Source organism: Nannospalax galili, unplaced genomic scaffold (genome assembly GCF_000622305.1).
Source record: "Nannospalax galili isolate Female #2095 unplaced genomic scaffold, S.galili_v1.0 scaffold973, whole genome shotgun sequence".
Lineage (NCBI taxonomy): Eukaryota > Metazoa > Chordata > Mammalia > Rodentia > Spalacidae > Nannospalax > Nannospalax galili.
Genome location: NW_008334020.1, coordinates 1,549,579 through 1,557,462, shown reverse-complemented (window position 1 = coordinate 1,557,462; position 7,884 = coordinate 1,549,579).

Below are 7,884 nucleotides of genomic sequence, written 5' to 3'. Positions count from 1 at the left end.
TACTTACCTTCTAATTTAAACATAGATAAAGATTTGAAGGTAGGATCTATATATGAGACAGAACAGGAGAAGTTTGTCTTTCTGAGTTCGAGTTACCTTACATAGTATAGCTTTTCCCAATTTCATCCGTACACTTGCAGATTTCATTCTTAACAGCTGAGTAATATTTCACTTGTATATATACCATGTTTTTCTTATCTATTCATCAGTTTATTTCATTGTCTAGGTATTTTGATTAGAGTGGCAATGGACTTGGATGTCCAAGTGTCTCTGTGGTAGGATATATAGTCCTTTGGGAATATGACAAGGAGTGGTATAGCTGAATTGTATGGCATTTCTATTTCTAGTTACTTTTAGAAACCTCCAGGCTGATGTACAATGTTGATGCACTAGTTTACACTTCCAACAACAGTAAATAATGGTAACACTTTCACTATACATTCATGTCAGCATGTGTTGTTCTTTGTATTCCTGATCAAGGTCATTTTGACTAGGGTGAGATATAATCTTAAAGTAGTTTTCATCTTCATTTCCCTGATGGTAAAGCATGCTGAGCACTTTTTTAAGAGTGTTTTCAAGCCATTTGTACTTCTTTTTAGAATTTTCTGTTCAGTTTCATAGCCAATTTTTAAATTGGGTTATTTTCATTAATCTTTAATTTTTTTAATTTTTTGTACATTGTAGATATTAATTGTCCTAGTTTGTTTCTCTGTTGCTGTGACAAAACACTCTGACCAAGACAAACTTGGGGAGGAAAGGGTTTATTTAGCTTACATTTACCAGGTCACAGTTCATCAGGGAGCCCAAGGTAGGAACTCAGGGCAGGAACCTCGAGGCAGGAGCTGGAGCACAGGCCATGGAGGAATGTTGCTTACTGGCTTACTCCTGGCCCCTGCTCAGCCTGCTTTCTTATGCAACACTGGGCCACCTGTCCAGGGATAACACCACCCACAGTGGGCTGGGCCCTCCCACATTACTCAACAATCAAGAAGATGCCCCAGAGACATGGCCACAGGCCAGTTCAATGGAGGAAATTCCTCAACTGAGGCTTCCTCAACTCAGGTGTGTCAAGTTAACACTAAAGCTATCCAGCATATTAATCTTTTGCCAGTTGTCAGTTGGATACCTGTAAATATTTTTTAACATCATATAGGCTTTCTAAACCCTTAGCACAGGAAATAAAACAACAATCAACAAATGAGTTCTCAAGAAACTTAAAAACTTGCTTAAAAAAGCAAATGAAACTGGGTAGCTCATTAGAATTCTTTTTTCTTCAATCATACTTTTAAAATTTTTTGATTAAATTGTTATGTATTTCATGCAAAACATCTTTATAACCCCTCCCTCATCTGCACCCCCCCACTAGTTCCCTGCAAGATTTCATGCCTTCTGTCATTTATACTAATGCCTATTGAGTCAAGTTAGTGTACCCAGATGTCCTTCACCGGGGTCTAGGTAGCCTATTAGGCACACCATAAAGAAGATCAGCTCTCCCTCACCCAGTAGTAATCAGCTGCCAACAGTTCTTAGGCTAAGACTGGGGCCTGCTGCCCACTCCCCCAGTCTGTGCCAGGTGACTGCTTGAGTTAGCATGGGTCTTGTCCATACACTACCTCAATTGCTGTAGACTCACATGAGTAAAATCCTGGAAGCCTGTAAGATAAGACTCTGTTTCCATATGGTCATGCACCACCTCCCCTGGCTCTTACAAATTTTCTTCCCCTTTTTCCTCAATGGTCCCTAGTTCCTGGGTAGGTGGAGTTTAACATAGTCCTGTCCAAGGACCCACACTCTGCTACTTGTTCTCTATGCTTTGGCCATTTGTGGCCTTATGTATTCATTGCCCTTTGTTTCATGAGGAGCTTCATTGACAAGACTTGAGAGATGCATTAGTAGTGTCTCCTCCTCTTGTTCCACCATGTTCTGTGAGCCTTAGGTATAGAGGTTCCACTATAGATGGGTCACTTAAGGTTAAGAATTTAACAGACATTTATTCTCTGTGTGTGACCAACTCTAGAACTCTGCAATAGTTTCTGTCTTTCGCAAAAGAAGCTTCTTTGATGTGACAGGCATACTTGTCTGTAAATATAAGGATCCATATTTAGAATATACTAAGAAATTATATTTGTCTAGAGAGTGACATCCATAGGGGTTCTGCTAAGATCTGTGACCTCTCTGTCCATGTGTATTTGGCTATGTTTACAGTGCTACACATGAGAGTGCCCTCCCACTGAGTGAGCTTTTAGTCCAATTAGGTAGCTGTTGATTTTCTTCAAGATAAAATTTCCACTACTGCCCCAATGTAGTTTGTTGTGCTGGTCATTGCTGTGGTTATTAGGACTTACAGCTGGGATTGGATCATCAATTGATGCTCTCCCTTAGCAGTTTGCAAAATGCCCTCCAAAACTGTGAGAGCTAGCCTTCAGCGAGGTGGCTTCCAGTCAGTTAGAGTTCCATTGCTCCAATTCCTGTGTCTAAAGTATGTCTTCTCTTGGCATTGCTTGCATGTAATTTCAGCTACCTGATATTTGACAAAGGTGCCAAGAACACATACTGGAGGAAAGACAGCATCTTCAACAAATGGTGCTAGCAAAACTGGATCTCCGCCTGTAGAAGAATGAAACTAGAACCTATCTTTCACCTTGAACAAAAGTCAACTCCAAATGGATCAAAGCCCTCAATGTGAAACTGGAAACTCTAAAACTATTAGAAGAAAACAGAAGTAGTACCCTACATGATAGAGTTACAAGAAAGGACTTTCTATGTTGGATATCAGTTGCTAAGGTATTAAGGTCAACAATAAGTGGGATCTCACAAGGTAAAAAGATTCTGTATAGCAAAAGAAACAACCAACCAAGGAAGTGAAAAGAAAACCCATAGAATTGGATAAAATTTTCACCAGTATCACATCTGACAGAGGTTTAATAATATCCAAACTATATAAAAAAGTACAAAACAAAGAATCAAGAAAACAAATGACCCAATTAAAAGATAGGTTGTGAATCTGAACAGAGAATTCTCAAAAGAAGAAATAAAGATGAATAAGAAACAACTTAAAAACTGTTAAACATCCTTAGTGATTAGGAAAATGCAAATTAAAATCACTTGAAGGTTTCATCTTATGCCCATCAGACTGGTTAAGATCAAAAGAACAAATGATACCAAATGCTGGAGAAGATGTGGTGAAAGGGGCATGCTCATTCAATTTGCTGGTGGGATCGAAAACTTGTGCAACCACCATGGAAAGCAGTGTACAGAACTCCTAAAAAACTAAAAATAAGCCTACCATATGATCCGGTTATACTACACCTTGGCATATGCCCAAAGGACTCATCCTATTGCAAAGGTAGTTGTACATCCAGTATTGCTGCACTTTTCACAATAACTAAGTAATGGAAGCAACCTAAGTGTCTCTCAATGGATCAGTGGATAAAGAAAATGTGGTTCATTTCCATAAAGAACTTCTACTCAGCGGTAAGGAAAGATGAAATCATGAAATTTGCAGACAAATGGATGGAACTAGAAACTATTAAGCTAAGCGAAGTAACAGAGTCTCAGAAAAACTAACGAAGTATATTCTCCCTCATTTGTGGATTTTAGTACCAAATCTTTATACATAAGTATATATCCTGATGTAACGGCAGGAGTCAGGAAAATAGAAAGGTACCAGGGACATAAATGGAAAGAAGGCGCCTAAGAGAAATGAAGAGTAGGAGACAGATGTTACCAAGGCTTATTTAAATGGGAGGAGGATACAGAGGGTCATACAAGGAAACATGGGAGTAAGCGTGTTTTCCTGTATCTTCCCCTCCCCCCTGAGAGACCTGTGCTCACTCGGGTCTTGCGGTTCTAACACGGATTGACAAAGCCGACATAATACCTCTATTTGTGTTTTGCATAGTGACATCTGGGAAAGGGTGACTTACAAAGGTATGAATTCTCATAGGCTTTTCCTTCCCCATATTTGAAACATGTGTGCCATCAGCTCATCCCGTCCCCTGGTCTCCACCAGCTTTTCACACACAGATCACCCACAGTTTGTGGCTCAGTTTCCAAAATGGTAATGATTCTGTGTTTTCAGCATATATCCTTAGGCCCCCACAGCCCCATGCAATTGAAGCTGACTGACTGGGTGGAAGGAGTGGCTCAGAGGACACACCTACCCAACAAAGGGGAGAAAGGAACTCAAAAGACAGGATGCATAGGAAACAGGTGTTATCAAGGGTGAAATGGGGAAAATGGGGTTACTTTAGCTGGGAAGAGTGGAGGGAGGGTTGGACAGGGAGAGAGAGGGGAGATAAATAATGCTTAGCTAGTGCAAAAATCCAGAGGGCAATGAATTAGTTCAAAAGCCTATTGAAAAATTATATTTCTTTTTTAAAATTTATTATTTTTAGTTTTACGTGTATAAATGTTTTGCTTGCATGCATATGTAAGGGCACCCATGTTGTGTAATGCCTGCAAGAGCCAAAAGAGGGCATCAGATCCTCTTGAACTGAATTATGGACTTTCTCAGGCACCATGGGGTTGCTGGGAACCCAACATGGGCCCTCTTCAAGAGCAGTGCTCTTAACCACTGAGCCATCTCTTCAGCCCCAAGTTAAAATTCTTGACTCTAAAAGTTATTTGAACTGCTAACGAGATTATTTTAAAAAGTCATTCCATAAATGTTGACTTAATATTAGGACAGGATTTCCAACATTTTGTGAATAGGTCCTAATCATACTTCTGCTATTTTTACTTTTACCATGACTTTATTTGAGATGATAGTCTCAGCATTGACAATTATGCATCAAAATATTGATCAACTTTGAAAAATACTGAAGATGCATTGTCTCCAATACTCAGCCAAGATTCTATTCTTTTTTCTTTTTCTTCTTTTTTCATGTGTATATGTGTGCTGTGCATTTGTGTGTGTGTGTGTGTGTGTGTGTGTGTGTGTGTGTGTGTGCGTTTGGAGGTGTCAAGGCTAAGGTTGATGTTGGGTATCTTCTTTCACTATACTTCTACCTTATTCTTTGAGGTTGGGTCTCTCAATCAACTCAGAGCTTCGTGTTAAGGCTAGTATTGCTCACCAGCTTGTTCCTAGGATTGCCTCTGTCTGTCTTCAGAGACTGGAATTACAGGTGGGCTCCTATTTCCATCTGGCCGTTACCTCAGTCCTGGGAATCCAAACTGTAGTACTCTTGTTTTCTGGGCAAGTGCTTTAACTGCTGAGCTGTCTTGCCAGTCCCATGAGATTTAATTATTTGTGTAAAAATAAATAAACACATTAGTATGCAAATGTGCATTCCTCTTTAATAATTAGTAAAATATATGTATAACTAAGAATTCTACTAAAAGAAATATATTTATGGCCTATTGTCAGCAAATACTTGGTTTTTGCATGTATTTTATAAATATGTATACACTGGATTATGAAAAAATTTCTGAGATGAAAAGAAGTCATGACTGAAAAAAGTTTAAGAAGCTTTGGGGCAAAAATAGCAATTTGGTAAGTTACAACACTACCTCAAATCGTGCTGGCTGGATTAAGTGGAGGCAACTATTGCTTTTGTTTCTTTTTGTCTTTTTGTTGTTTTGCATATTTGAGACGGTACTCACCATGTAGTCTAGGCTGGCCTCAAGTTCAGAATCTTCTTGCCTTAGCCTCCTGTGTATGGGCAGTCTAGGCACACACCACTAGGCCCCGTTTTATTAGATTCATAACAAGTAATTTCAAGAGGGGACTAGAGGGAGCTACACAGTTTACAGTGTCAAAAATGACTCATAAGAGGAACAGTTCTTCTTGATGCCAGAACTAAAAATAAATTTATTCTTTCTAATAAAGACAATGTAATATAATGAACAGTGCTCTTGAGATTCTTGTAATAATGTTTCATAGTTCTATTCTTCGGAAGACTTAAAAATCTAATCGTGTCATTACATAAAAAACATTTCAGAGAAAATTTCCATGGGAAGAAAGCACCTAATAATGTCTACCTAATAAGGCAGATTGTTCCCTGATCTCTTAGAATATGTCACGTACAGATTGAGAAAAGGTAATTTGTCAACTTCAATCCAATAATAGCAAACCTTCCATAGTCACTAAGGGAAACTCAAGATTGAACTTTCAGTTAGCTGCTCGGATCTCTGTAGCTTTGTTTCAACCAATTTTGGTCAAATCTGAAGACTTCGTGTTTTGACAAGAAGTTGACTTGGATTAAGGGCCTAGATTAATCCAGATGACCTGAATTAAACCATGTATTACATAATTATAACACAGCAGAGCATGATTGACATGGGGTGAATACTGACATATAAGTGATGATTTTTCTAAGTTATCATACACTAGTAATAGTGTAAGGGTATTAGTAGTTACCAGCAATTTCATTCCTATTTACAAAGGCAAAATTATCTAGAGTTCAAGGAAAATGTAATTTACTCTCTGATCCCTTGTTTTACCTTCTTTATCAATTAGATGAAATGCATTTTTATATCATATATAAAATTATTATATCCCTAAAGATGTAAAATGATAAAATATATCTAAATAAATGATTATATCATTTGCTTCTAAAATATAACAAATTATTCCATTTTGTATTGCCCTGCTGAGCTCAGTAACTAGATAAATCAAACGATAGTCATTGAAGTACTAGAATGATAGCAGACTATATTAATTATTATTAGAAATAACATTTTTTAAAATTCAGGGCTATACAAAACTAGTTTGACTTTTCTATTGTTACTATCTTCCCATGAGTTATCTGGTCCACATGGTTTTCAAATGCAAGACAGGAAAGGGCTGTGCTTAAGAACTTTTGCTCAGGGGCTGGAGAGATAGCTTAGGGGTTAAGAACACTGGCTACTTTTCCGGAGGACCCAGGTTTGGTTCCCAACATCTACCTGGTGTCTAACACCAGTTCCAGAGGATCTGATACCCTCCTCTGACCTCGTAAGCATGCACAACCAAGGTACACTTACATATATGCAGACAATGTACTCATACACGGAACATTTAAAAAATAAATAAAATTTTAAAAAAGAACTTTTGTCAGAACTCATTAGCTGTTGCTCCATGAAGCTTGAAACCACTTAACAGCTACATGATCTCGGGAAATTTGCTTCGTTTCTCTGCCTTCAATATCCTTATCTATAAACACAAGGCCTGTACTAGAATGATTTTCATTACTTTTTTACAATGTGCTAAATGAATTAGTGTTTAAAAATTTCTTAAAAGACGGCATGGCACACACTATGTATTGAAATTACTGTTAATAGAAACTTCAGTATGTTTGTTTTTTATTTTTATTTTATTTACTATTTTTATTTTATGTGTATGAGTGTATTGCATGCATGTAAATGAGTACACTCATGTCATGCAATGCTGCAGAGATCAGAAGCGGGTTTTGGATTCCGCTGGAACTGAAGTTAAGGACATTTTGTAGCCATCATGTGGGGGCTGGGAATTGAACCCGGGTCCTCCACAAGAGCAGTTAGTGCTCTTAACCGCTGAGCCATCTCTCCAGCCCCAGCATGTTTGTTTTTAAAAAATACAATATACAAGGAACCTAGGGAATAAATGGAAAGAAGGAGCTCAACAGAGGTAGGACCATAGGAGAAGGGTATTATTAAGGGAGAAAGGGGAAAAATGGGGGCACCTTAATTGGGGAAACCATGATGGAGGGGTGAGACAATGCGAGAGATAAATAATGTCTAGCTAGTTTTAAAAAGTAGAAGGAACCATATTACTCCAACAATCACTGATAAATTATACATACCAGATCAATAAATATATGTCAATAAATATATTATCTGAGAACATTGGTCTTTGACCAAGATTTATCTACATGACACACAGTAATTAAAAGTACCAGACTGGTGGAACTAACTTTCTAGATC